Source organism: Lissotriton vulgaris, chromosome 3_1 (genome assembly GCF_964263255.1).
Source record: "Lissotriton vulgaris chromosome 3_1, aLisVul1.2, whole genome shotgun sequence".
NCBI lineage: Eukaryota > Metazoa > Chordata > Amphibia > Caudata > Salamandridae > Lissotriton > Lissotriton vulgaris.
Window position 1 is genome coordinate 1,262,817,258 of NC_141689.1, and position 15,071 is coordinate 1,262,832,328.

The following is a 15,071-nucleotide window of genomic DNA, read 5'->3' on the forward strand; positions in this document are numbered from 1 at the left end:
TATACAGATATGGCCTTAGGTCCAATCAAAGTACTCAAGGGGGCGATCATTTTGGCAGGTAAAAAATCATCCGGGACCCAGATTTTATGTGACTGATAAGATTGAAAAAATCTGTATCATTAATAGATGGAAAGGCGGTAAATGATTTAGGTGGACTAGGAGGGCTGTTCATATTACTGGAAGCTATCATGATTTTATCATAGATCGTATTGATTTAATTCTAAAAAAACAGGGAGATGTCGTCACAGAGGGGCTGTGTAAAATCATCCAAATCATATTCACATGATTGCAAGACAAAGGGGTCAGAGGCGGGTAATACAATCAACATGTACATAGCGGGCTACAAGGGAGGCACACGATAAAACAAAGAAGAACAAGATCAACTGAGGGTCTAATGGTTGTAGGAGCAATGACTTAGAGCAGATGATCCTAACCCTATTAAGGTAAGAACTTGTTCTTTTGGCTTCCAGTTTGACAGCAATCGTAGAGGAGATTCTGTGAACTTCTGGTGAAAGAAAAAGTCATATCTTAGGGGGAGTGCCGGAGAAGGCTCGGTGGAAGGTTTTCTTTTTGCTAAAGATGCGTGGTTTCAAGAGGAAAGAATTACTATTGAGAATCTACCCATTCTCATAGGCCAGAATGGGCAGGTGAGGATTACCTTCTATAATCCTATCTGACCCCAGGAACCTGATGGGGAGTTTGATATGTTTATGCTCAGGACATTAAGATACACCTTTTAGTAAGGACTGTTTACATATCCCATATTCAAAAATGCCTCTTCCGAAAATGCTGTATTTTCTTGCCTAAGCTTTCCTGTAGGCTTTGTTAGTATGTGTATTGGCCATCTGGTTTTGAAGCAGCAGGGCGAGCTGGGTCAGACCTGGATGGAGGGAGATCGGTATTCAGAGCATGGGGAGGGGTGACTCTTTGATCTGAGCAAGGCCGGGCCCGGCAAGGTGAATGATGGCTTCACCTCCCCCGGAGGGACAACAGTTGTGACAGCACTGTTAGGCAAAAATGCATTAGCAACCCTAGAGGATTAAGTGCACATTGTGCTTGTGACGGGATGTGACGGCGCAAGTGACACAGAGAAAAAACAGCGATAGGTGCAAGGTGAAACGTAATATACACTATATACAGAATGGTAGGTTCAATACAATGATTTCTTTTAGAGAATTAGCTATAATTCAGTAGCAGTTTGTTGAACAAAAGGAAAACGTGCGCCATAAGTTGCACTGGTGGGTCGCTGGAGTTTCGATCCTATCAAATTACTATCATCATCAGGACCGGGTTGTCAAGTAGATAGGTGCTGTGTGGATAAATTGTAGGTATCAGAGTGGCTAAGGGCGGGTAAGAAGGGAGATGTGAAAGAGGGGGGAGGGGTTGGCGAGTTAGAGGTGGAGGAGAAGTGGAAAAATGTATAACCTACCTCTAGCAGCTAATTGAAGTACCCCAGGAGGCAGGGGTAAACCTGGGAGAGGGTAGCAGCGCGATGAGACGTCTGCAGATGATGGCGTGCCATAGGAAAAGATCCTTGGGAGAGAGGCAATAAGGGTTGGTAACAGCATGAGCAGGTTAAGGCGTGGTAGTGAAGAGACCAACTAGTAAAGAGGTAACTCACTGTATGATCAAACTGGGGGTGGCAGGGTCGGATCCCCGATCCACTGCGTGGGGGACCGGTGGAATCCTGGTCGGAGGAGGAAAAGGGAGGGGTTAGTGATGGTTGGGCGCCCAAGGGCGGATGTGAAGGAGTCGGGATTCCCAGGGGTCTCCTGCTTACCTCGACTCAGCGATTGCAACAGAAAGCGTCCACGCTGGGCTGGGGGGTAAATGGTGTCCTATTGGAAATGGAGTGGAGACGGATTAGGGGCATGTCCGTGTGCGCAGGCTAAGGCACAAGGAGCGCAGACATGAGATGGCCACGGCTTACCTGAAATATGCTTGTGATGTCGGGGGAACGAATCCTTGGGGTTCTGGGATGTCACACCAGGCCGCTACCGTCATGTGCAGGTAGTGGTGTCTCAAAGTGGAGTTCGTAGAACTAGGGTTAAGAAACGGCATCCCCGTGCAGCGAGGGGCGGGCGGGGCGGCATGCGATGACATATCCGCGCGTAGATATGTTGATAGGAAGTGGACGGGGCGATGCTAAATGTGCTATGCGGCCGTCATGAGTGCGGGAAAAGGAAAGTGAAAAGTTACTGAGTAGGTGTTTGTTGGGATGTAAAATTATATGTACTTATGATTGGCCCACTATGTACCATATAACCATATATGCATCTGAATGATTATGCAGTATTATGTAGTATATGTATGCTTCGCGATTGCTTCAGGAAGGCCCTTTTCGACCTATTGGTATAACCCAAGCCATTTTGTTTCGTTTCTCTGTGTGCTAGTAGTGCTTCCCTGAAACGACGTGATTACCTTGTTCGGTTTCGAAACCTCGGACAGTCGAGCTGCCCATTATATTTGTTAGCTTACAGCTCGATTAAACCCAAGGTCACACCTGTCCTTCTTGTGGGATCCTGTACTCCCCGGGCTACAGATAGAAAGGGAGGCACCTCGCTGACATGCCCCCAGAATAGCTTGGGCCTAGGCTACTAACAAATCTGTTGTGCCTTATATGGGTATTCCTTTTGACTCACTGACAAACTGTATTTTTCCTTGTAGGGTGTGATTATGAACTTGTGAAATGTATATAAGCTTTGTACTTCGAACACGTAGTCAGTCTCCTCTGTGCACCTCTGAGGGTCGTGCAGACTGAGGCTCCCCTGGCAGGGCTTGTATTTGATGAATAAACGGTTGAACCTTCTCCATTGCCGACTGAATTATTATCTGCAATAGAGGTATACGGGTTATTTACAAGTATAACCTGTTTGGTTAATTTTGAATCCTTCATTTGGTGACTCCGCCGGGACTCCGCGATAGGGTCGTCCCCTCCTGTAAACAGGGGTGACGGGACAAGGAGGAGTTCTGGCCGAGGGGGTGAACAGAAGGAGGATCCTGATTTGAGACACCCGTTTGTGGTATGTAAAGAAGCCGTCCCACTCACTGGAAACTATTACTGAATCACAAGGAGCAGCGCAGAGCGTAGTGCGCTCACAGGAGCTATTTACAAGCTATTTACAAGCTATTTATGAGCGTTTTTAAAATACCCCCGTTTTTTCTATTTTAGTTGGTGATAATTTTGCCTTTCACCCTGATTTCAAACTGCCCACTTACTTGCACTCTAAATTTGGAAATTTCACCGCGCTTGGTGCGGGTCCTTTCTCCCTCGAAGCAGCACTGCGGCGGACATCTTTGGTGGGGGGTGAATGGCCCAGAAGCTTTGCACGGTCTAGTCGTCACAAGGACGCTAGACCGGTACTTAAACCGGTCATGCTGACGCGCGGCGGTCATGCGCTGCGGGCTCGCCAGAGCATCGCCGGAGTCACGCCAGAGTCCAGCCCGTCTGCGCCCGTCCGCGCACGGACGGGCCCCGGGGCCAGGACTTCTGACCAACGGCTATTGTACTCCTCGGAAGAGCTGCTTCAACTTAATAAAGGTGAGCAGCCATTAGACCCTACAGTCTTACTAAAGCTGAATAAGTATGCCATTAAACGTCTCGATAATGGCAAGCCTGGTACTAAGTCCTCTCTGTTAAAGTTAGCCAACCTAAATACCAGGTCGCTCCACAAACACTATATGGAGATTTTTACCCTGCTTCGGGATAATGATATCGATGTCCTGACTCTATCAGAGACTTGGACGAATGATAACTCTATGCCAGATATTATTGCGGCTCTCCCTATCAATTACGACGCGATATGGCATAACCGTGCAGTAAGTGCACGGGGGGGGGTAGCGATTTTGTACAAAAGAATCTGTCAGTAGTAAGATTACTGTCAGAAACAGTGGATCTATCTGCCCTGTTAGGGGTAAAGATCACCTTGAATAACTCTTGTTTGGTAGTTTTGTCGGTCTACCGCCTACCCAACTCTACCCCATTATTCAATGATCTTTTTGCACCCATTATGTCTGACCTCTGCACAAGATACAAAAAAATCGTGGTAGTTGTAGACTTCAATTTACATTGGGAAAATCCTCACAAGGATCTGGCTACACGCCAATTGAATACTACAATGTCCTCTTTGAGCTTCAAACAACTTGTGGAAGTACCCACCCATATTAAGGGTCATACCCTTGATCTTGTATGGACCTCAGATCCAAATGTAATCCTCAGAGGTGTTCTACCATGCATATGGACCGATCACTATTTAGTGAACTGTGAGGTCTATATTGATGGACACCTAAGCGATCTGTCTTGGGGAGTCAGGAAAATACGTAAATGGGATAAGGTTGATCTAAAAACCCTGACCGAGACATTTCCGAAAGTGGCCTGACCCTCTGCTGGTGGAAGCAATCTGGACCTGGAATACCCGGATTTAACGTGGAGCCTGTGTCAAGCTATTGATCTGATAGCACCTGAAAGGACCAAGCCTATTAAAGGACCAGGAAAAGGAGCCCCATGGTTTACCCCGCTCTTGAGGGAGCACAAACGGAAGCTCCGGACCTTGGAGAGATCTTGGAGGAAAACCAAACACGACATAGCTAGGGATCAGTATAAAGCCTACCTTCACAGGTACAAAAAACGTATACTGCAAGCAAAGGCGGAGCATTATGAGTCTCGCCTAAATAAGGCTTGGAATGTCCAGAAAGAGACCTTTAAAATTTTATCTGAGCTGAGCAAAAAAACGGAATGCTCAGACACCACTATAGATTGCAATACCTTTCAGGGATATTTCCTGGAAAAAGTGGAGAACATCATCTCGGAAATAAAAAGTAATATGTTGAACGGTCCTGTCTCACACCCTGATCTCTATAACTCCACGGACTGTACTATCGTGGAGTTTCCAGATATTGATGCGCTGAGCTTGGAGCAATTAATGGGTAGAACTAAGTCTGGTTCCCCAGCAGACCCATGCCCCCCTAGTGTATTTCGTGTGGCACGTCCCATTTTGGAGGAGCGCATTATTTCTCTCCTTAATAGATCTTTAGAAATGGGGTATCTACCTGTTGAATTTAAGGAAGCGCGAGTTAGGCCCCTGCTGAAGAAACCAGGCGCTGATCCTGCGGTCTTGAAGAACTATAGACCAATTTCTCAGCTGCCCTTTCTCTCTAGGATTTTAGAACAGCATGTCCTGAAGTTTCTATCTCTTTACGTGGAGTCTCATTGTTTACTCCACGAGCAACAGGCAGGGTTTAGAGCACATCACAGCACCGAGATGGTGATGCTCTCGGTGCTGGATGAATTAAGAGGCATGGCTGACATTAAGAAAGCGAGCGCCCTGATTCTTTTACATCTGTTGGCGGCGTTTGACACTGTCAGCCATGCCCTGCTCCTGGAAAGACTAGATAACTTCAGGGTTAAAGGAGTAGCCTTAACTGGCTGAAATCCTTTCTTCTGGGAAGAACACAGAGGATACAATAGGGGGATCTGATATCAGACGTTGGGACTTTAGAGTGTGGGGTGCCTCAGGGCTCCGCATTGTCCCCACTACTGTTTAATCTGTACCTTCAACCTCTGATTGCATCTCTGGCCAGTATGGGCTGCAGAGTCTTTAACTACGCTGACGATACTCAGCTCGTACTGAGTATCGATAATATTGAGCAGCGCAACTTCAAGCGCAGAATATCCTGAGGTATACGGTCGGTTGGATGACGAGAAATCTGCTGAAGATCAATCCAGACAAGACTTAGGTATTGGTAATTCCATCTACCGCCTCACCTTGGAGTTATCTCTACTGGCCACAGGAGTTAGGGCCAGCTCCGAAGCCAAATGCAAATGTAAAGAGCTTAGGGATTAAGCTGGACTGTGACCTGTCAATGGGCAGCCAAATCTCCGCTGTTGTTGGGAGCTGCACGAACATCATCAGGCAGCTACGTAAATTAGTACCCGTTCTATCCCAGGCCATGTTGCGAACAATTGTAGCGGCGACCATTATTTCAAGAATAGACTATGGGAATGTCCTTTATTTAGGCCTCCCTAAAACCCTGATAAACAGATTGCAGGTTGTGATGAACGACACAGCGCGAATGATCTTTAGACTCCCCAGAAGGACCAAGGCCTCTCCCTTACTACAGAGCTTACACTGGCTCCCCATAAAAGAGAGGGTTGAGTTTAAGAGTCTATGCACGGCCCATAAGGCAATTTATGGCCATGCACCTGTCTATATCAGAGACCGTCTGGAAGTGTATAGTCCAAAAAGAACACTTAGATCTTCTGATTCTCAGTTGCTGATCTGCCCTAGGTACAAACTGGTAACCAAGGGAGGGAGAGCCTTCTCTGTCTTGGTCCCTCAATTATGGAATAAGCTGCCTGAGGGGCTACGCAGAGAGGTGAATCTCCTGCGGTTTAGAAAGTCTCTAAAGACATTACTGTTTGGGAGGGTCCTGGGTGCAATGTAGGCTGGCTGCTGCACTACCTCCCTGTGGGATACGTAGTTATTGTATGAATTCCATCGATTTCCGAGCGCCTAGAGACCTGTAGGTGATTGGCGCGATATAAATCCAACATAACAATAACAATAACAATAACTCTCGAGCGCAGTATCCCTCCCAACAATTGAAGACCCTTCGCCGGAGTCCTACGGGCTTAACCCGAGAAAAGAACAGACTGTGTTGGTCTGTCTAGGTGTCGGCAGTGGAGAAATTCGCAATCGGCCTGAAGTGCACCAGGTGAGTGATCTCCGAGTTTTTGATTGGATAGGAATCACGCGGTGGCAGTGTTAACTGTTTTTGTTTGCAAGGTGCCGGACCACAAGGGAATCTGAGGGTCTGCTGTTGTGGCAAAGGGGTCTGCTCAGTGGATGCCTCACGGACTTGTTTGATAAAAATAACACCTGATGCCTTAGCAGAGTTCGGGGTTACTCGCTCGGCCGGATCCCCTCCGGGAACGCCCTGGGAACAACTGGGTAAGCACGGGTTCTGGTGCTACGTGCCCAGATGCTCGGTCCAACCAGGACGTGACCATGGGAGAGCCTGTGAGAGGGTTCGTGGTTTGCCTATCAGGTACTTGCAGGACAGTCTGAGGACTGTTCCTTTGGTTCGATTTTGGTTGTCTGGAATTCTTTTTGAATCGATTCCCCGAACAGGAGTCGACGGGCTCTGTTCGTATTTGAAGACGCCATTTGCATAGAAGATACTTTTGAGGGAAACTGGTATTGCACGGTTTTTACAGCACTTTATTGTGATGATCGAATGCGAGCGATAGGAGTGAATGGTAAAGAGGACGCGTCCAAGTGTGTATGTGGAAACTGAACAGACGAGCATTGTATATTTGTTGTCATATGCCTTGTTTTAGTGAAATATGTTTTGGGTGCTGCTGTCGGAGAGGAACACAGCTCGAAGAAAGACAGTCCGCCCCTCCCGAGGACAGTCCCAGTTTCGATATGTATGTTAAGCATGGATTACAGCCAATTTTATTTAATACTCTTTGGAACCGGTATACTAAAGACAATTTAGAACTACAGTGGCCCCTCACGGGGTCTTTTGATGAGAGAAAGATTAACTATATACAGAATAAATTATTTATGAAGAAAAGTCGTCAGTCAATGTTTGACTCTTTGAACTTATGGTTGAAGAAGGCAAAAAGACGACGAATTAGGGAAGAAAAATTGGGTAAATGTAAGTCAGGACAAACGGTGACTCAGAAAGCAGTAGCGTACGATAAGGGGAAGGTGGAACAAAATATCGAAAGAATGGATAGGCAGTTCCGATTAGAGACGGACAAAAGTCACTTAGCCAGACCAGAGACAGGTGACGAACTGGAAGAATTATTGGAAGTCCGACCGCCTCCCCCTTACGCCCCCCAAGGTCTGTATCCAGCCGTACCTCTGTTATGAGTTGACCAGTCCGGAGCCGTGGCGACCCCAAAAACCCAGTTAGTGGTGGTTGCAACGGCCCCCACTGGCGGGGTAGGATAGACTGTTTTGTTTCCACCTCCTTCACTTCGTCCGACTACCTTACCCTTAATATCCCTGCAGCCGGACGCGGCTGTTCCTTCGCCCTCACATCCAGTATTTCTCTCCCCTCCGTCTCAGACCACTTTAGATGTCCGAAATATTGGCGGTCTGCGCGGTGCCACACCTAAGCGGCCGGTGACAGACTTGAGTGATCAACAAGCCTACACTCGGTCGCTGATGGGGCAGGAAGAGAGGAGAGCTATTATAATTCAGGCATCCCAATGGATGCAGAACCTTATTTATACTTTGGAAGATATTTGGAGCACTATGAAGGATTTTGAACCAGTTGCGCAACACTTGGCTTTAGAAAGCATGGCGCTCCAACTGATTTCATTATGGGAGCAGTGTTTTGAGGAGGGGCTGCCCCCTCAGATACTGCGTGACATCAGGGACCATGCTCATAAATTCCATCTTCAAACTAAGGAGGTATATCAGAATGTGCAAACACTCATGCATTATAAGGAACAAATGCATCGGAAAGGTTTCGAGTGGGGAACACAGCACCCCATGAGAGAAGTACATCCTCTCTTCTTTCCCGAAGTACCTGAGATAACGGATAATGGGGGCAATGTTACCCGAGCATGAGTGGATGCTAGGCTTCAGGAGCAATGGGTTTTTACCCCTTGGAAACGAAGTGAGGTCCTCTCGTTAAAAGCCCAGCTCCCTGACCCCTGTAGGAATCCCACAGCTTATTATAAAGAATTGGCCGAAGCAGCCAATTCTGCCATTGTGACTATGGCTGATATCAAGCTATTCTTTGGCCTCTTAATTTGCGTTGACATTTGGAGGCAGATACATGATACGGATCATGTCCCCGAACTCGGGGGAACATGAGATCAGTTGAAAAATTGGGATAAGGAACGAAAACCCAGAGAGAAACCTCGGTATGAAATATTAACTGTGCCAGATAAAATCATTACATATATGAAGACCCTTCTCCCCCCTAGAAAAGTAGACTGCGATAAACTGACTGCATGTAAACAGAAAAAGGATGAGAGTGTGTCCGATTTCTTTACACGGTTTGAGAAAGTGTACATCGATTTTAGTGGCCAAGACCTTTCTACGGAAGGGGGAATACGATTATTTGTAAACCGATTTGTCACAAATTTACTCCCGGAGGTTATGTCCCGCCTCCAATCAGCGAGAGTACGTGGACCACGGCTGCCCCATCGGTCATTCTCAGTATGGCCCAATACTATGAACATCGTGAAAATGAGAGTAAAGAAAAATCAGAAAAGAAAACTAAAGAACTAAAAACTAGAGTTTTACTGCAACAAGTAAGTAGGGGACGAACTTCAGGGCGTGGTGGACGAGACTCGTTTCCACGAAGGAACATGACAGGGCGGGGTAGAGGAGGTCCTCCCAACATCGGGATAAATCAATGTTCCTATTGTAAGGAAGAAGGACACTGGATGGCAGATTGCCCTCTGCTGTTGGCAAGGAATAGATCCAGTACAGGGAGAGGACGGGGTAGAGGGACTATTGACCGAAATAGTATGCGAAGGGAGGATTCGCAACATGAGCGTCCCCGTAAGAATTATTTTGATGACCCACAGAACAGACAGTATTACAACGAGAATTATCAGGATGATGGATACGATGAACGGGATTATGCATGAGACAGCCAGGGACAGAGCAGGGGCCATATTACAGTACCAATTGATCAAGAAGGACCTTATGTGCAAAGAGAACTGTTGGGTACACCGGGAAGGTTTTTAGTGGATACTGGGGCGATAAATAGCTCAGTTGCCCATACACTGGTCCTGGGGGCAGCTCTGTCTGGCCAAAATAATGTATCAGTAGGTTTCTCTGGAATACCGGTAGTAAGCCCCTTTCAAAACCTCTCCCTTTTACAATAGGTCCCATTTCCATGCATTCACCCTTCCTTTTAACTTCTAACTGTGGTGAAAACCTTTTAGGGCTAGACATTTTGAAGAGATTACCTGCACGCATTTATTGCTCCCCCGATGGTGTTTTCTTGGCAATGCAAAAACCATCTGTTAGAGAAGCTCAATACTTTGCTAAAAATGAGAGTTTGCCCCCGAATTCTCTACCATTCCTCAGACATTGTGGGCCACTGGTGACACTGATGTTGGTCTGTTAAGAATAGCCCCTGTGTCAATCACTTTGAAGCCTAATGCGCAGCTGCCTCGCATTCCACAGTATAAGATTTCACCAGAAGGTGAACAGGCTCTGTTACATATAATTTGTGACCTTATTCAAAAAGGGGTGGTGAAATAGACAGCGGCCAATACTTGTAACAGCACGATTCTACCGATTTTGAAGAAAGCACCAGTTGATGGTGCCCCAGATTATAAGGATACATATCGCTTTGTGATTGACCTCCAAGAGGTTAATAAAATAGTGGTTCCAAAATATCTGGTGGTACCCGATATAACTGCTATTTTGACCATGATTCCCCCCACTGCCAAGTACTTTTCTGTAATTGATCTGAAAAACGCATTTTTTAGCATCCAAATCCATCCTGATAGCAGGCATATCTTCGGCTTCTCATTAGCTGGCCGAAGTATTAGATTTACACGCGCCCCCCCAAGGCTATACTGAAAGTCCTAGCATTTATAGTCAAGCCTTGAAGACAGTTTTGGATGAATTAATTTTCCCTGCTGGAAATTCACCTATTCAATATGTAGATGATATTTTGGTGGCCTCCGATACGAAAGAGGGATGCAAAGAGGCTACAGTAAAATTATTACATCATTTGGATGAGAAAGGAAATAAGGTGTCCCTTTCTAAATTTCAATATTATCAACAGGAAGTGACCTACTTAGGCTATTTCCTGTCGAAAGCGGGGAGGCGGCTAACTCCTGAACGAATATCTGTTATAACTAACATGTCTGTACCTCGTACTCAGCGTGATGTTCATGCTTTTCTTGGAATAACCTCTTACTGTCGCCAATGGATACCTAACTATTCACTCCTCTCTAAACCCTTGTTGCATTTGACGACCAAAGATGTGCATGAACCCCTGCCCTGGACGGATAAATGTCAAGAAGCCTTTGAATCTTTAAAGTCTGCTCTTTGTTCTGCACCTGTGTTGGGAACCCCAGATTACCGGAAGCCTTTTTCACTCTATGTGCACGAGGTGGACGGTTGTTCATTGTCAGTATTAACACAGACTTTTGGTGGAAAACAGAGACCATGTGCATTTTTCTCTTCAGTTTTAGATATTGTTGCTCGAGCCCTGCCAAGTTGTTTGAGGGCCACTGCTGCAGTAGCACTGGCCATCCGACAATCTGAAGGAATAGTCCTAAATACTGACCTTACAGTTATGGTACCACATGCTGTTGACATCCTCCTGAATAGGACAGAAACTCAACATTTGACCAGCGCTAGATTAACAGGATATGAGCTGACACTGTTTGCCCCACACATTACCATCAAAAGATGTGCTACCTTGAACCCAGCTACATTGTTACCTCTCCCTGGGAATGATAAAAGAGATGATGTGCATGATTGTATGTTCAGAACAGAGGAGGAAACAAAAGGATGTGTGGATTTGTCTGACACCCCTTTACTCGAGCCGGAGGGAGAATTGTATGTAGATGGCTCTTGTTTCAAATTACCAGATGGCACTGCCACAGCTGCATATGCCATTAAGACTTTGACGACAGAGGTGGAAACCGCAAGGATTTCACACCACTCAGCCCAGGCAGCTGAACTAATAGCCTTGTTGAGAGCATGTGAATTGAGTGAAGGACTGAGGGTGAATATTTTTACAGACAGCCAATACGCCTTTGGCGTTGCCCATAGCTTCGGGAGGCTGTGGAGGGAGAGGGGTTTCTTTACCACGCACGGCCAGAAAATCCAACATGGCCCTTTAATTGATCGATTGTTATTTGCTTTGACATTACCCATGAAGGTGGCCATTATCAAATGCAGTGCCCACCAGAAAGTTGTAGTTTCCACTGGAAAGGGAAATGCCTTTGCTGATTCAGTAGCGAAAGAAACTGCTCAAGCTAAAGGAAGCCCCATGTTCCTAGTACCTCCGCTCGATGGCCCATTGAAACATCCCTTTTTGACAATACCATTGAAAGTGTAAAAGAGTTACAAAAAGAAGCAACTATGGAAGAGATGCAGAGGTGGGAACAGGAGGTTGGGAAACTAGATAAGAATGAATGTTGGATAGACCGATCTGAAAAACAGCGATGGTTGCTTCCTAACACACTGGTATATGCAGTAGTAACTATGGCCCATGGTCCAGCCCATATAAGTGCAAAGGGAATTGGTGCAGTACTAGATCCAGTATGGAATAATCTGAAAATTTCTAAAACTGCTGCACATATAGTGAAATATTGTCCGGTATGTTTGGAGTACAATCCAGGAGGTAGAGAAACTGTTTTGAGTGGCAATTTTGCTCCGCCCTCCATGCCTTTTGAGGTCATACCGATGGATTATATTCAGATGGAACGTGTGAAGAATTTGAAATATGTATTGGTGGTGGTGTGTGCCTTTAGTAAATGGGTTGAAGCCTACCCCACCAAAGACGTCACAGCAGTTGCTACTGCCAAAGTTCTAATAAAATAATATTTTCCCCGATTTTGTTTGCCCCAAATCATCTGGTCGGACAATGGGCCCCATTTTAATGCCCAGTTGGTGCAGAGTGTTTGTGATGGCCTCAAGATAAGACAGAAGTTTCACGCTGCTAGACATCCACAATCAGCAGGGTTAGTTGAAAAATATAATGGAACATTGAAGTTAAAGATGGCCAAAATCTGTGCAAGCACTGGATTGAAGTGGCCAGATGCCCTTCCGTTGGCTTTGTAGTCCCATAGAACAACCCCCCACACTCGAACAGGGCTATCTCCTTATGAAGTGATTTTTGAGCGCCCCGCCAATGTATGGGGAGTTCCTAGACCTCGATCTTTTAGGGATATTGATTACCCGTTAATGACAGATTACTTGTATGCCCTGACTAAAGATTTGCATTCTATTCATCAACAGGTATCGGACACATTGCAGCCACTACCGGAGGGTCCTGGACATCGTTTGGAACCAGGCCAGTGGGTTTTAGTGAAGAAATATCAGCGGACATCGAGTTTGGAGCCCAGGTGGTCTGATCCCTACCAGATCATCTTGGCTACGAGGACGGCGGTGAAGGTGCATGGCGGGAAACACTGGATTCATGTTTCCCATCTGAAGCGCCTACCGCTGCCCTTGCCTTCCGATCGACTCAACAAATTGGGAATACCAAGTCAGGAAGGCGAATTGCTTAAAGGTTTTGTGCCCTTTTCAGATGCACAGGAAATAGGGCAATCAAGTGAAGTGCTTCCTGAAGGGAAAGGTGTGACAGCTCATTCAGAAGCAGTTTCCAGTCCCGAGGTGCCACATGGACCGACCGAATCTGTTACTCATGCTGCTGAATTGCTTTCTGACCAAGAGCGGCTTGGCCGTTGTCAATACGATCTGCGGCCCCGAAAACAGCGCGGTACCCCACTCACTAATCGAAGAAATTAGATCAAGACTGTGCATTGAAAAACCTTGAGTAGAGTGATTAGGGGTACTGAACGAGACACTGGACTAAACCCGCAGAGAGCTTGGAACACTGTGTTAATTTGGCTCTGTTCAGAAAGAAAGACTGAGCTGAGGGCCGCGATCGTGCTTTTGGGATCCACAATTTTGTTTATTTCCATATGTGATGACTAGAGTCTGCCTGTGAGGCTCTAAAACGGACACAGGGAAGAAGAAACCCTCTGGTGGTGTGCGTGCTTTGTGGATACAAAGATTAGTTTTGGACTTTTAGAAAGGGACCGAGATAGATTTGGACTTGTAGAGAGTATGTTTCCCATTTGCTCGATTTATGATGGAAGATGAACGACCACTTGCCCCCCGGCGTCCTATTCATGAAATGCAACTGTTTTCCGGATGGCCCATCAGAGTGAAGGTGGCATTCGTTGTTTGTATTTCCCTAACTGCTGTAATCATGATGTCTGTGTTTGTGTATTTGGAATTCCAGCATCCAGTGCAGACCTTGTTGAGAACTACCCCTGCCCCTGAAGAACATCTCTTTTATTCTCTACCCCCACATAAGGCAAGACAAAGGGAAACTTATTCAAAGAATGTTTTTATTCAGACTCACAGTACTACGAACAAGACCAATTGCTGGGTTTGTGGATTGTTACCATCAGTCATGCATCAGCATGAGTTGTTAATTTCCCTCCCTCTGTCCTATTTAGCTAGCTGTGAGGCATGGTGGCAACTGCTGTCAATAATGTATTCGCATTATGTTGAAAATCCCACAATATATTCTGGAAAAGATTATGAGGCCATTCTAAAGTATATAGAGCGACACCAAGGATTTGATGCAGAAGGGGATGCAGGACAGGGTTCCCTAGATCCCAATGCTTGTATAAATGTATATACTGATTCTAAAAATGATACTTGGTTGCAGGAAGAAATGCAGGATTTCGAACTCTTTAACTCTACCCTGTATTTTCAGCATTTTCAAGAACGCAATGTTACGAATGACAAAGCCCTTCCGATTCCAATAATCGATGCCGACCTCCATGTTTTGTATTAGGGGGCGAGGTCACGTGAAGGTAGGGAGCAGCACTTGTAATTATACTTATACATTGCAGACTGATAGTACTCCTCCGATGATCACTCCTCCCAATGTGTATTTTGTATGCGGGGAAAATGCTTATACTTGGCTCCCTCGCGGATGGGCAGGACTATGTTATCTGTCCTTTCTCTATCCCCCTGTGTATATTGCCCCTTCTGATTACCATAGGACTCATCGATTAGTCAAAAGAGGGTTGGAATCAAAATCGGACTATTAGGAGTTTTGATACTGATAGTACTGATCAGACGGATACCTCGCTGCAGCAATTCGAAGACATTTCCAAGGGTCTGGTCCTATTCTGGGGCCCGATCTTCAATAGCCGAAATATAAGACGTTTATCTAGAATAGTGGAAAATGTGGTTCAAACAACTACTGAGATACTGAACAATCTTACTGTTGAGCTTCCGGCCACAAGACTCGTTTCGCTCCAAAATCGGATGGTGTTAGACGTCATCCTAGTAGATAGGGGAGGAGTTTGTAGAGTGATTGGC

At 46.0% G+C, this 15,071-nt stretch overlaps 1 pseudogene; it reads left to right on the forward strand.

Annotated features, from left to right (window-relative positions):
• The first annotated feature begins 4,010 nt into the window (after positions 1-4,010).
• On the forward strand, positions 4,011-5,429 carry LOC147727774 (uncharacterized; annotated as a pseudogene).
• The last annotated feature ends 9,642 nt before the right edge of the window (positions 5,430-15,071 follow it).